Source organism: Erinaceus europaeus, chromosome 8 (assembly GCF_950295315.1).
Source record: "Erinaceus europaeus chromosome 8, mEriEur2.1, whole genome shotgun sequence".
NCBI lineage: Eukaryota > Metazoa > Chordata > Mammalia > Eulipotyphla > Erinaceidae > Erinaceus > Erinaceus europaeus.
The window spans coordinates 108,508,562-108,530,933 of record NC_080169.1 but is presented as its reverse complement, the minus strand read 5'-3'; positions in this window follow the sequence as shown (position 1 = coordinate 108,530,933).

Below are 22,372 nucleotides of genomic sequence, written 5' to 3'. Positions count from 1 at the left end.
AACAAACAAAAAGTTTTTTTTTTTTTTTTTTGTGGATATGTTTAGAAAGCCTCATTGAAATAGCTCATTTGAATAGTGTGTTACTTTATCATGTGTGTTGCCCAAGTTCAAGCCTTCCCCTGTTGAGTAAATGAAACTTTAATGTTGTGGTCTGTTTCACACACTCCTCTGCCTCTTTCTCCATCTTTCTGTCTCTATCTAAAAATAAAAAGGAAGGAATCTAAGAAAGAAAGAAAAGCTGGAAAGATGGTGAAAGAGGGAAAGAAGCAGAAAGAAGGAGGGAGAGAGAGAACCAGGAAAATATGATGTTAATTACCATCTTAGTGAAGTGATGAATTTGGGTATGCTTTGGGGTCTGATAAAACTATGAAGAGATTGGAACGACTGCCATACTAAATGAGTAAGCCCTAGACACCATGGGAAAAATTACAAAAAAAAAAAATGAACACTGGGAAATAGCATACTTCCACCAACAGATATAACTGCCCCAAACTTCCAGCATGTTCCTCCCTGGTGATGAGTACCTACACAATGGACAATATTTTTATGCAGCTTTATCAAGAAGGAGTGATTTTCAGCTCCATATAATTCCTGAGAACCTGAAATCAGAACCATAGGTTGTCCCAGCCCACTCCTCTAGTTTAGCTGTCTTATTCCCTTTTCTTATTTAAAATGTCAGGTACTTCCAGGGATTATTACCAACCTACTCATGTCCAAATCACAGCTTCTATTCTTTAAAATTAGCTGCCTTCTCCTCCTCTTGCTTCACAGCCTCACTGTTGTCATGATATATTCCTAGGAGTATAACATTTGATCACAGATAGGCGGTTGTTACCTAGTTTGCGCTTAGCAAGAAGCAGATGGGTGACTAGAAAGGAAAAGGCTTCTATATATACACACCTAAGTATAAAAGATGAGGAAGGGAAGAATGAAGATAAAGAACATGGCAAGTAAATTGCAGCCATTACTTGTAAGGTTTTTGAATGGAAATAAAAGGTTCGCACTATCGTATGTCTTAGTGGAAAGTCTGATACATATATTTAAATCCCTAATTTACAGAACATCAAAGACTGTGAGTCAGTGGGTAAACTTTGTCTGTGTCTGTGTCATCTTCCTGCATTGTTGTCTTGTCAACTCTTTGATAAGATGTGACTATGGCCCTAGCTCTCTAAAAACAAAGACATATAACAAATAATATTGACATTACTCAAACACTACTGATTCCTGGCACTTGCAAATACTTTGAATTTCATTTAGACATACATAGCATCACAACTATTATTCTTCCCCAATATAATGATGGGGAAATTTGTTGAAATGACAAATATAGACAGAATGTATCCAAAGCATGATGCATTCCATTTTGTTTTTATTTGACCCTAGATATTTGAGCAGATTTTATGAATGCATGATGTGAATAAGTCTAATAAGATCTAGTATATAGTGAAGACAAAATATTAGCTTTCTATTTAACAGTGCTAGTGTGAGGGGTCAGGCGGTAGCGTAATGGTTAAGTGTACATGACGCAAAGCTCAAGGACCAGTGTAGGAACAGCTTACGGATACTGGCTGGAACCCCCGGCACCCTACCTGCAGGGGAGTCGCTTCATAGGCAGTGAAGCAGGTCTGCAGATGTCTATCTTTCTCTTCCCCTCTCTGTCTTCCCCTCCTCTCTCCATTTCTCTCTTTCCTGTTCGACAACAATGACATCAATAACAATAATAATAACAACAACAACAATATTATTATTGTTATTGATGATAAAATGATAAAACAACAAGGGCAACTAAAGGGATAAAAATAGCCTACAGGAGCAGTGGACTGTGGTACAGGCACTGAGCCCCAACAGTAACCCTGGAGGCAAAAAATAATGCTAGTGGAAATTATTTCTTTAATCATGTCATGCCATGTTCAAGCTAAAATAACCTAAAGTAAGTAATACAAATAACTACTGGGATTAAAAAGTGAGTTCTGATTTCAGAAAAAAAATTAACTTTATAAACAGAATCCAAATCCAAACCTATGATTCTATCCCTTATTTAGTATGACATTCATAACTTCTCATTTTCCCTATTCCTGAAATAATGATTCATCATAGCGATTCCTTCTAGTTTCAATCATCTTTGAGTCTGAGTTGAGAAAACAGAGTCAAAATATGTGTTTATGTTTTTTAGATGATTAATTTCATCTTTTTATAGTTATTTTTTATTTTTAGATACAGAGAGAACTTGAGAGGAAGAAAGGAGACCAAGGAAGAAAACCACTACAGAACTGTGTCATCACTAGGGAAGCTTCTCTCTACTGAGATGGTGATTTGAACTCATATCCCTACGCATGATAACTTGTAAGCTCTATCAGATGTACCACAGGCCAGCTCACCCATGTATACATTTTTAATAAAGTGAGTTTTTAAAAAGTCATTTATGGTAAATATGTGGAAGGGTATTAGAAAATAAAATCCCCTACTCCTAAATCATCATGTTTTAAGATGAGGAAAGAGGAAACTATTCATGGGTAATATATTTTTCTTCTTTGTATTTCTAAAGAATTTATCACTAGGTGATGAACACATAATTAGAATAAACAGGCACATTTTCAGCATTTAAAAAGCAATATTTATCTCAGGCCATTTGTTTGGGTGTGTGAGACATCAGCTATTGTCAGCATAGGAAATAAGATTTGCCTCTTGTGTGTTCACTTAGTATAAGATTGCAGATAGAGCAATTCAGCAATGCTGCAGTGGTTGAATGATCCCCATGTCAATAGATCAGTTATAAATAAAAGACAAGGACCAAGGTTTACCAGCCCCACAAGCTGACAAATTGATACTTCCAGTTCAAGATGCCATGCTAAATTAATGGAAAGAAATCAGCAGATTAGCCTTGTAATATATCTGTTTATGTCCCATATAATATTGAAATTTGTCATGAGCGTTGGTTAGGTACAATTTCATTCACTTCAAATATTTAACGGGAGACTGAAAATTTTCTGTGCCATATCTGTAATCCAGGCTCTAGTTAAATATGTGCCATTAAACAGCAAACAATTCCCTGTACATTCGTACTGTTTTAGCAGTAAAGAAAATATACTCCAGTCATCTTATAGAGATGGGCATCATAAAAAGAAACAATAAATGATGTTTGTTCTGAATCATGGGAGTTTAGTAGGAATTTATTCCTACATTGAAAAATAGAGAGGATAGCCAAAGAGGAGATGGAGAAGCCATTGCATATAGAGAAAGACAAAACAATAGTAACAGATTATGAAGTCTTTATGGATTAGAGGGTGAACCACAACATTTAGGCAATACTCCAGGCAAAGACTATTCAAAACCAAAACATATTCAGAGACTACTTTTATTAAGCAGTATATAAAAAAATAAGTATTTGTGGAAGAAAAAAATTAACTCATAGAGAATATAAAGTGAAATGTTAAAAAGAAACCTCAGAGTCAATGTAATATGTGTCTTATGATATATTTCTAAACCAAAAATTATATTAATTTGAAAATAAATTATACACACACATTTTTTAACCAAGTTAAAAAATATATCCAACTGATATCACGTTGAAATTACTTTTCAAATTTTATCTTGAGGAATGGAGAAGTACCTATTTGGATAGTGTACTCCTCCACTGCAGGTGGAGAGTAGGGGATCAAACTTGAATCCTTGCACAGGTCCAAGTGCATTGAGCATAGTAACCAAGTGTACCACCACCTGCCCCTTTCCAATGAATTTCTTTTCTTGTTTGTGTGGAAGGGGCATTTTTTTTTATTATCTTCATTTATTTATTGGATAAAGACAGACAGAAATCAAGACAACAGGGGTCATAGAGAGTGAGACAGACAGAGAGATACCTGCAACACTACTTCACCACTGGCAAAGATTTCCCCCATAGGTGGGGGCCCAGGACTCGAACATGCATCCTTACACATTGTGATATATGAGCTCAATCAGGTACGCCACCACCCAACCCCCAATGACATTTTTCAATACAGTAGCACAATTTGTCCAAAAGTTGGTGTGGGGCCACACCCACACAAATCATTAATATAAAAAGAAATTCTGATTATAAAAAGAAGTGGAGGTATCATGTTTCCCAACTTCAGCCCATATTACAAAGCAATAGTAATCAAAGCAACATTGTACTTGAATAAAAATGAACTCTAGGTCCAATGGAACAGAATTGAAAGATCAGAAATATATATATATATATTGTCACCCAATATGTGACAAAGGGACCAAAACTGCTTATTAAAGTAGAGAATTTTATGACCTCTATGAAAGTGGAGAACCTCAGCCAGATACGAGGACCCCAAGTTCCAAAGTATCTCAGGGCTGAGAGAAAATATCTCCAGTCACCATACAGCTTATCTGGAGAAATCTGAGGGACACACTGGATACATCCCGAGATGGGATAGTGTCAAGTGTGTGGCACCATCCTGAACTTCCACAGAATATTTATTAGTAAATTATGTATCACATCAAAAGGAACAGGAAGATCAAAGATGTTTTTAGTCAAGCACAAATCAGGAGCAATAGTCAAAGCACACATTACTTTCACAGTGTGAGACATCAAGAAGGTGTTGAGTTTTAATTGCAGTAGTCTTTGGTCTAAATACCATTAGTCACCCCAGCTCCCCACCTGCACCGGGGGTCTCTTCACAAACAGTGAAGCAGGTCTTCAGGTGTCTATCTTTCTCTCCCCACTCCTCTCTAGATTTCTCTCTGTCCTATAACAACATGACAGCAATAATAATAACAACAAAAATAAACAACAAAGGCAACAAAATGGGAAAAATGGCCTCTAGGAGCAGGCACCATAACCCTGGAGGCAAAAATAAATAAATAAATAAATAAATACTATCATTCAGGTGCGATTCTCTGATGTCCCTAGAAATACTCGTTTATTCTCAAACCACTCTATTATACACAAATTTTAAACCTGTCAGAGAAGAAGTTACATATACATTCATATTTGTATTTTTCTAGGCCGATGGGCTGCTATTTTAACTTTGACATTTCTCCAGACATTAGCCTTAAGGAGAAGGGAGTTGTGATAAAAGGAGTGCTTGATGTCTTGCTTACTGTGAAGGCCAAGTAGTGTTTTTAGACAAAGGAATACACCTGTTAACAGCCAGACATGCTTTGTAAACATAGAGGCTTCACAAAAAAATCAATAGAATTTCTAACAACAAATATCAATAAATCTAGGATCAGACAACTTCTTAAATAAAATTTATCTTCAACAAATGGTCCTGGACCAATTGGATACCATATGTAGAAAAATAAAACTATATTCTCTTTGTAAACCATGCTGGAATATCAAATAAAAATTAACCAAGTCTTAATATTTGACAATAAACTATATATATACATACATATACATAGACATAGACATATATATATGTATATATATATATATATATATATATATATATATGATATCAGCAAAACATTGAATAATCTCAACATCAAAGACATATTTGAATCAAGCCCATGGGCATGTGAAATGAAAACAAGAGTAATAAGACTACATCAAACTAAAACATCTCTCCACACTGAAAGAAAACTGCACAAGAATGCAACCCAGTAATTAGGAAAATATATTCATACATGATACATCGGACAAACCATTGATATTGAACATCTATAAGGAATCAGCACTTCTCCACAAACAGAGGAAAAAACAGTATATAAGTGGACCAAAGAACTTTCTCAGCAGTCTTCTAATGAGATGCACATGGCCAATGCACTCATGAAGAAATTGTCCATTTCAATTATCAAAGACATGCAAATTGAAAATACACCTAGATTCCACAGTTGTAAGAACAGTCCATATCAACAAAACAGGAATTGGTAGATGTTGGTGTGGTTGTGGAAAAAGAGGAAATAGTGGTTCTGGAGATAGTGCAGTGGGCAAAGCATTAGACAATCAAGAAGGAGGTCCTGAGTTCAGTCCCTGGCAGCATATGTACCAGAGTGACAACTGGTTCTTTCTCTCTCTCTCCCATCTTTCTTATAAATAAATAAATAAACAAATAAATAAATATTTTAAAGAGAGGTAGAGGTATAGGTATAGATAGATGGATAGATGGATAGATAGATGATAGGTAGATAGATAGATAGATAGATAGATAGATAGATAGATAGATAGATAGATAGATAGAGAAGGGGGATCCACTTCACTGCTGATGGGAATGCAAACTGGTACAGCTACCCTGGAAGACTGTAAGGAGAGTCCTTAAACAAATGGAAAAGGAACTTCATCATGATCCAGCAATACCACTCTTATGTCTCTGTCCAAAGGACTTGCAAACATATAACTAAAGGGACATATGAACCCCCATGTTCATAGCAGCTTTATTTACCATAGCCAAAAAAATGGAAGCAGCCATTGCAAGGTAACTAGTTAAAGGTGTTATGGTATAAATAATCCATGACATCATATCCCCAGACAATAACTTGGATCCACCTGCATATTAGATGTCAGGCTCAGGAAAAAAAAAAAAAAGAAAAATAGCATAGTCGTGGGTCCTTTGGAATATAACTAAAATAGGACTACTAACAATCTACAAAACAGAGACCCCCCACAACTATTCATCTGAACTATTCCAGCCTTTAGGTTCATGATCAGTCAAAAATTTGTTTGGCTGTATATGTTAACTCTTTTTTTCAGCCCCCAGGTTCCAGATGCTACCATGATGTCAACTAGGCTTCCCTGGGCAGATGACTCCACCAATGTGTCCTGGAGCCCCACTTCCCCAGAGTCCCAGGCAACTAGGGAAAGAGAGAGACAGGTTGGGAGTATGGATCGACCTGTCAATGCCCAAGTTAAGTGGAGAAGCAATTATAGAAGCCAGACCTTCCACCTTCTGCACCCCATAATTATCCTGGGCCCATACTTCCAGAGGGATAAAGAATAAGAAAACTTTCAGGGGAAAGGATGGGATACAGAGTTCTGGTGGTGGGAATTGTGTAGAGTTGTACCCCTCTTATCATATAGTTTTTGTCAGTGTTTCCTTTTTATAAATAAAAATTTTAAAAATATATAAATAATAAATTTATATTGTGTTCTCTGGGACAAAGTGGGCAGAACTAGAGGTGATTATGCTTAATGAACTATGTAGAGGTGAAAGAAAACTGTCAGATGGTTTCACTCATATGTGGAATCCAGAGAATTGGAAAATATGACCCTGACAAAAGTGTTTAACATGTTTAAAGAAACAAACTGTATCTAATACTTTGTGAGAAGTGTGGTGATTCCTATTGGGAGGGTAAGAGCATAGAATCTTGGTCGTGGGTGAGATGTGAAGCTATATCTGGCAACTTTAAAATCTTGTAATCACATAATATGTTTTCATGTTGGTATGCTTCTAGTTCTGTTTCTGGGATCTAGTTCTGCTTCTGTTACATTGCTTGACATTGTGGTCTATTTACATGGTCTTTTCTGTTACATCGGTTTGGTCTCACTCTCCCCCCCCCCCGCCGTCCCCCACCTCCAGGAGATTTGGTTTAGCCCTTGCTAGTTTCCGCTTCTCCCTTCTCCCCACCCACTACCCTACATACTTCCTAAGTTCCTGACTCTGCTGCCAAGGAGAAAAATGCAGGACAGATCTGTGTGGTGATTAGGTGTTGAACTGTTTGCCTGCTCATGAATAAAGATAAAACTGCGTTCTCAGCTCAGCCACGAGTTTCTGGTCATCTGTTACCTGCCTGTGAAGCCAGCCCGGAGAAAACAACATTTTCAAATATTTTTTTTAATGTGTGGAGAAAAGGGAAAAGGAAATGGAGGTGGTTCGGGAGGATCTTGGATTGTGAAGCATGATGATGTGGATGGATCTAAGTGTGGGCAGAGAGTGTCTTGTAGACACATATCATCAAAAGATGATTACCTATGTGTCAACATCTTTATTGTAAGCTGTTAGCCCTTGCCAATAAAGTGGAAAACAAAATTAAAAAAAATAAATTGTTTTCCTATTCCTCTAAGTATTAGGAATGACAATAACATAGCAAATTGAGTGTGGTGGCACAGCTTTGTGAGTGCATATGTTACAATGTGCCAATTTCCAGGTTCAAGCCCCCATTCCCCACCTTCAGGGAGAAAGCTTTGAGAGTGGTGAACCAGTATTGTAGGTATCTCTCTGTCTCTCTCCTACTCTATCCCCCCCCCGTTGATTTCTGGCTGTCTCTATCCAATAAATAAAATAAAAGTGAATTCTTGAAAAAAGAACCATTAAAATTAATGCAAAAAAGTCTCACAATATTAAATTGCAATATTATAACATAGCACATTGAAATTATCTGATATAATAAAAATGATTCTTATATATAGGAAAACTCTTTTGTTCTATGCTATTGAAATATAAAACCCAGTGTAAAGAAGTCTTGGATACAGGGAATGTTCTAGACTCTTTGAGAACTCTAGGGAAACTATACAGTCAGAAACAAACAAACAAAAAAGATGAGAAAACAAACATAAAACTCAAGAAATATTTGGAATGGAAAGAAGAAAAAAGGCAAGCATGATCTCATTCACAGTGAGTTTAAAGACTCAAAGTAAGAAAAGAAGTATATAGGCTGAAGCATATACCAACCATTATTCCATGACTGAAAATATACAGTTACTAAAATGAGAAGGGATTACAAAGGGCTGAGCCCAACGTTCTATGACAGAGTAAGGTGGCTCTTGATGGTGGATGAATTGTGTTAGAATATATTATGGGGAGCTGTGAAGTTGTATTCCAAAATAACCACAGGCTAAATTATACACATATGTCAAGAGCTGTATCATAAACTGCTAATCCTACAATAAAATTAGTTTAAAAAATGGCGATAGGAGACTCTGGGAGAGAAAATCAGGAAATACTATGCCTCCAGATACCATAAATGGAGGTTGACAATAGTAAAAGTACAAGACAAAAAAAAGAAAGAAAAGAAACACGATAGAGAGAAAGTGAACAACAGAAAAATAAATGCTACATTAAGTGAGTCTGGTGATGTTGAGATTAATAGCAAGATAGATATCTGAGAACTCAGATATGCAGTGGGACCGAAGACAGGCATTTATATCTATTTGGATGCAATTTGTATGCCCTGGGAAAAAAGTTTAGGATTTAGTACAAAAAATATAATTGAAGTTTATTGGGAAAAAATTTCAGAAACATGCAGGAGAAATGGGAAAATACAAGCAAGAGTCTAATTTACAGGAGAAGTGGAACTAGTAAAATTCTACAACAGAGCAACTATGATCCCCTAAATAAGTGATCACATCTACATATTTGATAGAGAAAAAAAATAAAAAGAAGCACCATAAGATTTGGTTTGGGGATAACTGAAAACTCCCTACATGAACTTTGACAAATTCCTGTACCTCATTGTTTGCTTGTACAATAGATTGAGCATAATTATATCTCCTATAGAAGGGCTGTTATGCAGCTTCAATTAGAATACCTTGGAAAGGCATTGAGAACATAGATGAAAAGCTCTACATCAGCACAGCTTATAGGATTGGGAAGAGGATGTGTGATCCTCCAGCTGCAACCATTAAACAAGCCCAGTTCCCAGAGCAGAATTGAGGTCAGTGGATGGAATTGCTACACAAAGAGGGACTTTGGCAGATAGCAAGAGCTGCAATGAATCAAAGTTGTGAAACAAAACGATTGTCAGCTGCATTCAACCCTCATTGTGAAAGGAAATCAATATTTGACAAACATTTTGTAAAAGACTCAAATTAGGAAGGCAAAACATTTAAAATAAATTTTACAGAAACCAAACAGCAAGGGAAAAAATATATACATGGAAACATTCTTAAATGTCTTTAAAGGCAGCCCTTTGCTGAGATTACAAAATGCTTATACATCATGAAGATGGAAACTAAATCTTTCTGTTTGCACATTTGTATTTAGGTTAGATTTGGATCATCCCAATAATAACCAATCTTATAAGACACAAATGGCAGCCAGTAGTCATATCAGGTAAATCTTCCTGATTGATAAAACCTAATTCAATAAATAGGTTTAATAGTTGATTCTAATCCAAACAGTATAACATTTAATAGGAATTCAGTGATTCTGTAATGAGCTGACTATATACCAGGAATAAGTATGTGATTAATAAATTGAAATAAACTGTCTATTAAGGTAGACAATTGTTACTATATATAATAAAACTATATAGTGTTTACTTAACTATGTCATTAAAAAGATATAGTTTTATACTGTAGAATAATAATTAGTACTATTATACTGGAATAAGCATACCATTCTGTAATTCTTTGAGCCTGCAATTAACTGAAAAATATACAAATAATTTGAGTCTTAATATGTCATTCAGATGTCCGTTATATCATCATAGGACACATTTTTATTATTTTTAAGCATTTTTTAGTATTTATCATTGCATAGAGACAGAGAGAAATTGAGGGGGAGTGGGAGATAGAATGACACCTGTAGCCCAGTTTCACCACCTGTGAAGCTTTTCCCCTGCAGATGGGGACCAGAGACTTGAACCCAGGTCCTTGCACTATAAAGTAATATGTGTGTTTAACCAGATGCAACTCTACCTGGTCCCACATTTTAGTATTAAAGCAGTCATTCAGCAAACATATCTGATAAGAACCAGAGTGACACTGTCTTCTTTACTGAAAATATGTAAATAGCATCACAGGGGGTCAGGCAGTAGTGCTAGGACCCATGCTAGTATCCTGGTTCAAGCCTCTGGCTCTTCACTTTTGGGCAGGGGAGGGGCTTCACAAGCAGTGAAACAGGTATGCAGATGTCTATCTTTCTTTCTTCTTCTTTCTCTCCTACTCCTCTCTCATTTTCTCTTTGTCCTATCAGGGAAAACCAACAAACAGACAATATATTTGCAAATGGTTGTGTATACCAATACATCTTTATTTGCCAGAGTAGACAGTAGATTCAATTCTGCTTGCTATAGTTTGCAGTCTCCAGTTGTACTATGTACAACTAAGCAACTGAAACTACTCCCCATATATCTAATGCATAGAAAAAAATTAATGGTTTTGTCTTCTATTTTGTAGTTTCCCCCACTTCCTTCAGATTAATCATCCAATTTTCTAGCCGACTTTCTGTTTTAACTCTGCAGAATTAACATGAACATAAATTTTCTGATGTGTTTATTGTCTCTTCCCCGTATTTTCTGACCTCTCTCCAAGAATGTGAACCTAATAAAATTTATTTGTAACGGAAATTTCCTTCTTGGAACAGTATTTGACACATGGTAGAAGCTATAAGTGGTGTCTCTCAAACAAACTGATAGTATCAATAATTATTAAGACCTGTACACATGAAGCTCAGTGCTGGTAAAAACTGGTTTAAAAGATTCATGGCTCTTCCACATTATGACTTGTCAATATCTAGTCATTATGCATTATGACTAGTCATTGTCTATTTTTCTGTACCTAAGTAATACTGTACCATGCCACTGTACTGTGATGTAATAATTCATTTGTTTAAATCCTGATCAAAACCACACAAAGGATTTTATTTTTTAATTAATATAGTTTAATTCAACTATGGTTATCATCATAATCTAATTGGCTTGAAGTATCATAATATATAAGGTGCACTGATTTCACTCATCAGTAAGCATTCATTCTAATGAAATGTGTTACTTCTGAGTCATCATCCAGAATACCTGAATACTTTGTGGTCATTTACCAATCTTCTGCTTCTGACTGATGTTTCACATTAAAAAGTCTCTGTAGTCAATAACTTGCTATTATTTCCTACCTGATCACTATTGGTTCACAAATTGGGAAGTTCCCTTGGTGAAATCTGAAACTGGTTTGCATACCAGTGGAAGGTAAGGAATCCACCACGATAGAGGCAAACCACTGCAAACTGGTGGCTGGTAAGTTTAATAAGCAAGGAAATTTACTTTAAAGATTTGTCTTGGGTGATCAGAAAAGAAGTAGATTTCTTCATTCACCTGCCACAGTCTTAAAATTTTTGCATAGAGGTCAGAGAGCCAGAGGATTTTTTTTTAAAAAATAGTAATTATCTTTATTTTTTTATTGGACAGTGAGAGCCAGAAATTGAGAGGAGGAAAGGGATAGAGAGGGAAAGAGACAGAGAGACACCTGCAACCCTGCTTCACCACTTGTGAAGCTTTCCCCCTCAAGGTGGAGACTGGAGCTTGAACTCAGATCCTCGCACACTGTACCATGTGTGTTCAACCAGGCGTACCACCACCCAGCCCCAAGAGTCAGATGAATTTAACCTCACCTTACTATAGTGAAATTCCACTCCTGGAAATACACCAAATTTGGGGACAGTGAGAGATTAGGAGCCTCTTACTGTGTGTGTCAGATAATCAATCAAACATGCTAACCCACGATAGACTCTCCCTCCTCTGTCTCTCATAACTCTTAGAAAACTGCACCCATATCTTTTTTTCCATTGTACCCTGAAGGGTTATCAAAAGATTTCACCAACACAGAGACTGCTTATATGGCAGCAATCTCGTTGTATTGGAGGCAAACTAAAGCAACATAAAATATAGGCACATAAAAAAAAATACAGATTTAAAAAAATGCATTATTAAAATAAGTTTTCCCACAAGAGCCTCATGATCTAAAGAACTGATTTAGTAAGTCCCCTAAGCTGAGAGCTGTATCATGCTGTTTGTCCTGTGTCCTCACAGAAGGTAATAAAGATGGTATTTTAGCAGATCCATTAAGCCGAAACAAGGTTTGTTAGGCTAGTAACATAGCAATGTCAGGGCTTTGAGAGGGCAGCTCTGGAATTATCTTTCCTTTCCCTCTCAGTTACAGGATGGCTAGAGTGGTTTCAAGCAACACTGTTTCATAGGGTGTTACCCAAAGTAAAAACACACAAAGTAGAGAAAAAAAATTGTATGTGCACCTTCTCTCTGTGGAGAAAGCAACCCGCCCACACACACACACACACACACACACACACACACACACACACACACACACACACACACACACAAAGTCCCAAGATTCCCTTATATCCCTATTGAGCATTAGTCTGAGGAACTTTCCTAGACAAAACACTGGCAAATATGAATTGAAGTAGCATAATTCACTCGAATCAGTTGTATTCCATACCCCAGGGCTTTTAATCTTGTCATTAAGACAATGAATTTTACTTTATTTTTTTAATGATGTAACATTGGTTGAGAACTAATTGAGTACAGGGACATGAACTATTTATGCCATTTGTAAGGCAATGTCCTTTTATATAGTAGGGAAAAAAAAAGATGAGTAGGAGACCATAGAAACTGCATGGTGGTAGGCAACAAGATCTGTATGACTGACAGTCAGAGATTCCTGGTCCAGTACTCAACACCACCAACAGCCAGAGCTGAACACTATGTTGATTAGACAAAAGGGATTAATTATAGGAAGTGTGAAGGGATGTTATGTACACTCTATCATTTTCATCAACAGTTATTAAGGATTAGCCTAGACTTTGGGGTTTTTGAAATAATTAAGTGATGTATCACTGAATTGTTGTAATTGAATTTCCAGGAATAATAGTTTTCAGGCACTGCTGTGTTAGTAATGCAAATAGGATGCCACAGATTGCATTTAGAAGGAGTCACTGATGAAATTTCTTTCTAATTAACTCACAAGACACACAACTTAGGGAATGTTCAAGGGGAAAATATATATATTTCACTGATGATATCATCAAGAAGTTATAAGAGCAAACTTACATGGGCATGCGAGTTTATTTTCAACAGAGAAGGTGCCAAAGATTGTAGGTATTTATTGTTAGGTCCAGAAGGAAATACTAAGTCTCCAGTCTTTGAAAATAAAGCCAGGAGATGAGTCATTATTTCCAAATCTCATATTCCATAGCAATGACTAAGGAAACTGGAGAGGAAAAGGGAAGAAAGAAGCAACAGCAACTTGGGAGGTGGTGCAATGGCTGAAGCAGTGCAATTCTGTGTGAGGCACCCAAGTGTGAGGCTGTGTGTAAAATCCCTAGCAATACATGTAACAAAGTGATGTTTTGGCTCTGTATCTCCTCTCTATCATGAATAGGTTAAATAGATAAATTATCTTTTAAGTAGAAAGTAAATGATAATACAAGAATTCCGATGGACCATTAATTGCAGTTAGAAAATTCTATCTTTCTTTAGCCAGTGCTAACTGTATAGGTAAAATCAAACCATACAACAATCACCAACTTTTTGTTTTGTTTTTTTGCCTCCAGGCTTATTGCTGTGACTCAGTACTTGAACTGCTGAATCCACTGCTCCTGGAGGCCATTTTTTTTTACCATTTTGTTGCCCTTGTTGGCATTATTGTTGCCACTGTGTTCTTGTTGTTGGATAGGACAGAGAGAAACTGAGAGAGGAGAGGATACAGAGGCGGAGAGAAAGATAGACACCTGCAGACCTGCTTCACCGGTTTGTGAAGCAGCCCCCCTTCTTCAGCAGGTGGAAAGCCAGGGGCTTGAACCAGGATCCTTACTCTGGTCCTTGCGCTTTGTGCCACCTGTGCTTAACCTGCTGCGCTGCTGCACTACTGCCTGAACACTGAAAATTATCAACTTTTAAAAGAATATCTAAGTGTGTTCCACAGAGCAGCAATATGTAATTCATCTGAGAACTTGCCAGCAATACTCACTGCAGATTTTCTAAATCAGAAACTTTGGTTAAAGGACCTGGAAGTCTAAGTTTTGACAATACACCAAATATCAGTGCTGGGTTATATCACTTTCAAGTGGCACTTAAGAAACAAAAGGAAAAATGTGGAAAGCGAAGAATGATGCTTGGATTGATTGGGTTATATTGTAACAAAGCAAAGGATTCTGGAATAGAGGGAGTTGTGGGAAGGGAGTCAGCAATCCACTCTAACTTGGGTTGTTGGTGGATATGGTTTGAAGACAACACAGGGAGGAAGAGACTAGGATGTGTGTTAACAGTCTTGTCAATTAGTGTTCTCCATTAAAGTGATAAAAGTATAAAAACAAAATTATAAAAAAATTAAATGCTCATGCTTGGTGTTATTTGATAGTCATCCCCATGATTTATGTTATTTTAATCTATTAATACTTTATCCAGAATCAAATAAATTGATATGTTTGATCCAAGAAATCTCAGTGTCTTTCTTGGTTCTCATTTCTGGACACAATCCCCATTCCTTAATGAATTCTATGAACTGACCTGATTTAGCGGGTGACCTACTGTGAATCTGGTCTAGCAAAGTATCACAACCTTTTCTTAAAAAAAGTATTATTTTCACATTAAAAATGAACTTACTATTGGAGATGTTTCAAAATGCAGTGGAGGGGGATCTTGGACTCACAAATACACAACTATAAATGGATCAATGCTCTCTGTAAAAGATATGAGAATCATCCCAATTGCGCCTCCACAACAAAAGGAACAATCATTACTCCAAAATGGAGACTAGAGGCACAGGCAGGTTCTCACCGAGTAGCTTCACCCATGACAGCACACAGTAAGTAGTGACTTAACAAATACAAGCTTCTCCCTGAAGAGCAAAGGATTTATGCTTCACATAGGCACTCAAAGAAGTTCAGAAAACTAAACCATCTATCCATGAAATATTAGAGTCCTAATTAGATGAGAATAAATGTCACTAAGCTGAAAAAGAAAGCATAATAAAGCAATTCATCTCACTCACAGGTGGGAATTAAGGAGGAAGAAAAGAAACACAAATAGAAATCTAGATTTGATACGGTGTATTGCAGCGCTGTATCTGGGAAGAAAAGAGAAAAGAGGATAAGACCATTTCAGGGACCCAGTACATAATCAGGGAGAAATGCCTGGGTGGGTAGTGAGAGTGATAAGAATACACCTACCACAGGAAGATGAGGGGTTTTATCTGTGTGCCAGCAACTGTATGGCAAACCATTATTTACACAATAAAATGATTTGGGAAAATACAAATAAATGCTATAACTGAAAAAAGGTAAGTATATAAAAAAGGTAGCATAATAACCACTTGTAAAATAATGAAGGTTAAAGATAGATATAATTTCAATCCATAACAGTACCATAATAAATTAAAATATGAAATATGACATTAAAATATTACACATAGGGAAATAAAGAGGCTCAGTGTTTGAAGAGTTGAACATTAATTTATCATTAGTTTAATTTATCATAAATATAGAATATTATATAAACATTTATGCTGAGCATGATAGCTCCATATTTTTCCTTTTTTTTTTTTCAGAAGTCCTTTGACTTTTCATGGTTTCCCACAAATGCTGGTATAAATTGTTCAATTTCCTTGAAAAATATCATTGAGATCTTGATAGGAAATGCATTGAAATTGTAGATCACTTTTGCTTTTAATGTTTTTTTTTTCCACTCCAAGTTCAAGGAATGTTCTGCAGTTTCTGTGTGTCATTCTCTATTTTCTTTAACCAATGCCCTTTATACCATATACATATGATTAATCCTAAAGTATTTTATCTATTTCGGTTCAATTGTAAATGGAATTGAGTCTTTTCTCTTTCCTTTGACTCATTTGTATACAGAAATCCATATTTATGTGTGTTGATTTGTATTCTGCTACTTTGCTGAATGTATTATTTCCAGAAGCTTTTGAAGGGATATTTGGGGCTCTTGAGGCATATTGTCCTGTCATTAGCAAATTGTGATAATTTGATTTCTTCTTTTCCAGTATGTATATTTTTAACATCTTTTTTATCTGACTTCAGTGACAAGGACCTCAAGGACAAGTTGAATAGTATCCTTCTCTGTCTACCAGTTTTAGAGGGGAGCCAGCTTTCAGCTTTTACCCATTGAGAATGATGTTAGCTGTGCATTTTTGTGAATGTTCTTTACTCTATCAAGAAATTGTTCTACTATTCCCAATTTCTAGAAGGTATTTATCATAAATAGGTATTGTATTTTGTCAAATGTTTTTTCAGCATAGATTGATATAACCATGTGATTTTTTATGTTTCTTTTTGATAATGGTCAATTATAGTGATTGACTTGTAATAGTTGAGCCATCTCTGTTTGTAAGAGACAAATCCTAATTTGTCTGGCGAATTATTCTCTTCACATGTTGGATTTGACTAGCCAACATTTTGTTAAAGATATTTTAATCAATGTTCTTCAGGAATATAGATCTGTATCTTTCTTTCTTTTCTTTCTTTTTCATAGAGTTCTTTCCAGCTTTGGGGATCAGAGTATGTTAGACAGATAGAACATATTTGGGAGTCTTTGCTCTTCTGTAGCTTTGTTTTTTTGGAGCTTTTGTTCTGTGTTTTGTGGATCTTTGGTGAAATTATCTCCAAGTTTTTGAATTTGTGTCTGTATGCTTAGTTCTTGAATTATCTTCATAGCGGGTTTTCTGAATGCTATTTCTGTCATTTTATTCCAGAATTATGTTTGTCTGTCCATTTGTGCTTTCATGTCTTGTTGAATTTCTATGTTTGTGGATTTAGTATGGCTTCTGTTGCTGAACTGGTAGGTGGTACTGTGATTATGGTGTCAGATTTATTTGTTTACATTGGGATGCCGAAAAAGTCATGATACATTTTTGCATAGGAAAATACAGAAACATAGGTCATGACTTTATTACAACCTAAAATTATCTTAGTAGGGGGAGGGTAAGGGCAGATTATATCACTTGTTCCTTCCTGGTTTCATGCCTATGATGTCAATATAGGGTCTTGCTTCTGTGTTCTAACCTCTGGAAAGAAATAGCATAGGGGGTAATTGCTTTATGAGCTCTCAAAGAGTAGAATAAGTAGGATTAATTTTCTAGTTGTGTGCCAGTGCCTGAGAAACTCCTTCATCTGTTTTCCATCCACTGATGATGTGTGCCTATATTTGTGACCAAATGAATTTCTTAAAAAATCAGTTATAAATGGTGATAATTCAGGTGATTTTTTTCGCCATTGTTTCAAGTAGTTGATCAGGAAACCAAAGTGTTGCAGCTACTACTCCCTAGCCATATCACCACAAATTGGCCGGGATTTATTTTCTTAGCTGTCTTCTGGGGCCTCAATAGACCACAGGGCTTTAGTTCTTGGCCAGGTTTTTACCCTTAAACACTGGTGAATCCTTGTGGTCAGCTCAATATTTTGTTGTCTCTAAGTTTATAGGTTGTTTGTAACTTCCAAAATGGCACCAGTTGTCCCTAAATGCTTCTTCTAAAGCCCTCAAAGTCTCTCTCGTCTCCCTTTTGCATCTACTAACAACTGTGCCTACCTGTGGCTAAGCAAGGTTTTGAAAATAAGTCTGCTGTAGATGGTGATTTTTCATTGTAGGTGGTTTTTCATTGTTTTCACTAGTTAACTAGAGAAAAAAACACGAGGCGGCTGCTATTCCATGAAAACATTTTTCAGAAGTCTCCTATAATGTTTTTTAAAAATGGTATTTTCTTCAAAATGTTGAGGAAAATTATTGTTCATATACTGTACATCACATTTTGCTTTGAAAAAACTGTCCCCAAAAATCATATTGTTAAGCTTTTTGAAAGTGATATGTATCAACAGTTTCACCTATTGTCAGTAAACCTTTTTTTTTTCTAAAGGTACAACCAACCAAACAAGAGGTAAAGAATTTTAATGTAACCCACAATATTCTCCACCATAGTATGAAACTGGTACAATTCAGTTGATCTAAAGTGATACTGACAAGGGCCATACAAGATTTTTTTCAGGTTTTTCTAAGATAGTTAAAATATTTGTACCCCTGTTAATCTTACAATCTTGTTAATCATTATTAAATCACTAATAAAACTTTAAAATGAAACTAACAGGACAAAACATCATTATAAGACAAAACGGTAGTTTTATTTTTATATACATCTTATTATTATGCTTGGCAAATCTATTCTCAGTGCTCAAGTAAAATTTGTTTAGTCAGTAGCAAAACAGAAGATCCCTTAGCCTCAGGAGTTCATTCTTCAAGAGTTCATGAAGACTCCTCTGGCAGTTGGTTCAATAGTATAAATGCTCTCACCTCAAAACAAACCAAGACTGTGAGTATAGGTAAATGTCAACCATGCATTTTATCTTATCTTTTGCCTAAAATTAGGATAAAGCAGTTAGTTAGTCTATGTATTTTATAATATTGTGTGTGCTATTTGTTTATTTTCGATAGAAACAGAGAGAAATTGAAAATAAAGGGGTAGATAGGGAGGGAGGCAAGGAGAGAGAAAAAGACCTGCAGAACGGTTTCACTATACGTGAAGCTTTTCCCCCTGTGCAGCTGGGGACCAGGGGTTTGAACCCAGGGTTTTAAGCACTGTAATGTATACACTCTGCCTGGTGTACTACATCACCAGGGCATAGTTAGGTAGTTTAAACGGCCTCCCTAAAAGAGTTTCAGCAGCACTTCTTGTAATCACATCTTTTAAACAAAATAAATTTATGCTTTTACATCTTATTGCCCCCCTTCTATTAAATTCTTAACCAAACTATGTTATCATGACAAATGCCCAATGAGGAGTTTTTCCTGTATTATATTCGACACTTCTGGAAGCCAACTTCAAAACCACTTCATCCATCATTTAAGAGTTTGAACAGTTGCAATGGCAGCCAGGTGGGTCAAAATTCAATGAGATGAGTTCCCTAGCTGCCCGTTTCTATTCCCTTACCACCATCTTCTCTTCCTAACACAATACTTTGACAGGTAACCAGCAGGAGAAAATCCCAGGAGGAAGACTTTTATGGAGATCTTAGAAAATAGAAGAACAGAGAAGTTATGTAAGCAAGTTATTTATTTATTTATTTGCCTCCAGTGTTATTGTTGGAGCTCAGTGCTGGTGCTAAGAATTCACTGCTCCTGGTGGCCTTTTCTTTTTTCTATTTTATTAGACAAGACAGAGAGAAATTTAAAGAGGCATGGGAGATAGAGAGGGAGAGAGAAAGATAAACACCTGCAGACCTGCTTCACCACTTGTGATGCGACCCCTGTAGGTTCGGAGCCAGGGGCTCAAACTGGAATCCTTATGCGATCTTTGCTTTTTATACTGTGTGAGCTTAGTCAGTTGAACTACCGCCTGACCCCCATCCGTCCTCTGGCTAGTGGTCTATCTCTACAAGTGAGGATTTAGATGATCACGCAGCAGGATTTTTCTAGGCAAGAGATTAGGTTTATGGCATACACAATTAGTACTATGTGCACTTAACTAGTTTCTTGTTAGAGACTTGTTGGACCAGAATTCAAGAAAACCACCATGACCCATGGAACCCAAAAGATTCTGTTTGCCTCACTAGGATAAATACCACAAAGTGCAACTGTTCCACGTTGCTGACTTTTTAGCATCCTAGTCTTTTTTTTTTTTTTTTTGGCCTCCAGTGTTAATGCTGGGTGCTCAGTGCCTGCACTACAAACCTACTGCTCCTGTGGCCATTATTATTATATTTTAATAGAGAGAAATTGACAAGGGAGTGGAAGATAGAGAGGGAGACAAACACTTGCAGACCTGTTCATTACTTGTGAAGCCAACACCCCTGTAGGTGGTGAACCAGGGGCTCTAACAACCATCCTTGTGCGGGTCCTTGGGCTTAGTACTACATGTGGGTAAGCCTGTGTGCCACCGCCTGGCACCAGAAACTCTAGGTTTTTTATTCATCCTTTAACTACTTGTTTCTCCTGAAAACAAGTTAGATGTAACAAAATCAAGTTTCTACATCTGAATTAAATCAGACTCTTCTTAATTTTTTATATTTACTTATTTTCCAGGAACAGCTGCTGGCTATGATAACATCACCCCAGAACTCATTCTTAACTTGGGCCCCACGGCAAAGAAGTGGCTCACTTCATTCCTGTCCCACATCTTGGAATCTAAATCTATGCCCAACATTTGGTGTCGTGCGAAGATAATAGCAGTTTTGAAACCAAAGAAAGACCCAACACTGGCCGCCAGCTATAGACCAATTTCTCTCCTCTCCGTGTGTTACAAACTCCTTGAGAGGCTGCTTCTGTCACGTATTTCTCCTCTTACAGAGAAATTCCTGTCACCCGCCCAAGCTGGTTTCCGCCCAGGAAGATCTACCTGCGAACAAGCCCTGGCCCTCTCAACTTACATTGAAAATGGATTCCAGAAGAATTTAAAGATGGGTGCTGTCTTTGTTGATCTCACAGCAGCCTATGACATGGTCTGGCACCATGGTCTCCTAGTCAAGATCTCAAGATGCCTGCCTCCATGGGTGGCCAACACTATATCGTTTCTTCTCCAAAACAGAAGATTCCGGGTGCATCTGGGTGACAAGTCTACCAGATGGAGACTTGTCTCAAGTGGCCTCCCCCAGGGCTCTGTTCTGGCTCCTACGCTATTTAATATTTACATCAATGACCTCCCAGAAACTTCTTCAAGGAAGTTCATCTACACCGATGACATCTGCTGTGCAACTCAGGCATCCAAGTTCGACATCCTCGAGGAAACACTCACGAAAGACATGTCTCTGATATCTGATTACTGTAAAAAATGGCAATTAGTCCCTAGCACTGCAAAAACGGTATCATCTGTTTTCCATCTAGACCATGCCTCGGCCTCGCGTGAGCTTAATGTGCAGATTGGCGATACGAGAATCTGGCATGAAGCCCAGTCAGTCTATCTTGGCGTTACTCTCGATCGCACTCTGTCATTTCACGAACATCTCATAAAAACTGCAGCAAAGGTGGGCGCGAGGAATAACATCATTGCAAGACTGGCCAGCTCCTCATGGGGCGCGAGCGCTTCCACACTACGATCATCATCTCTGGCATTATGCTATTCCACTGCAGAATACTGTGCCCCAGTATGGTTCCGTAGCCCCCATGTCCACTTGGTCGATTACAAATTATATTCCTCCATGAGGATAATTTCTGGAACCATCCATTCCACCCCGGTTCCATGGCTGCCAGTTCTTAGCAACATCGCCCCGCCAGATATTTGTCAGGATGCGGCATCATCTAAGTTCATTTCCCATGTCTACACTCGACCGGACCTGTCAATATACGTGGATATCTTCGCCCACCCTGTCCAATGCTTGACGTCTCGTCACCCAATCTGGTCCCCTATGCCTACACTGAACTTCTCTGTTCCAGACTCTTGGAAACAGAGTTGGCAGTCAGCTGAGGTAAAGAACAAACACCTCAACACAGACCCCTGCAAGCGTCAACCCGGCTTTGACCTAGCACGTTATGATTGGGTCCTCCTCAATCGCTATCGAACAGGCCATGGCCTGTGCGCCGCTATGTTCCATCGCTGGGGAGCCAGAGACGACCCAAACTGCCCCTGCGGCTACAGACAGACTATGACCCACATAGTCAACGACTGCCACCTCTCCAGATTCAAAGGAGGTCTCGAAACTTTACATCAGGTTCAACCTGACGCTGTTGACTGGCTACGGAAGAAGGGAAAACTCTAGAAGAAGAATTTTCCATT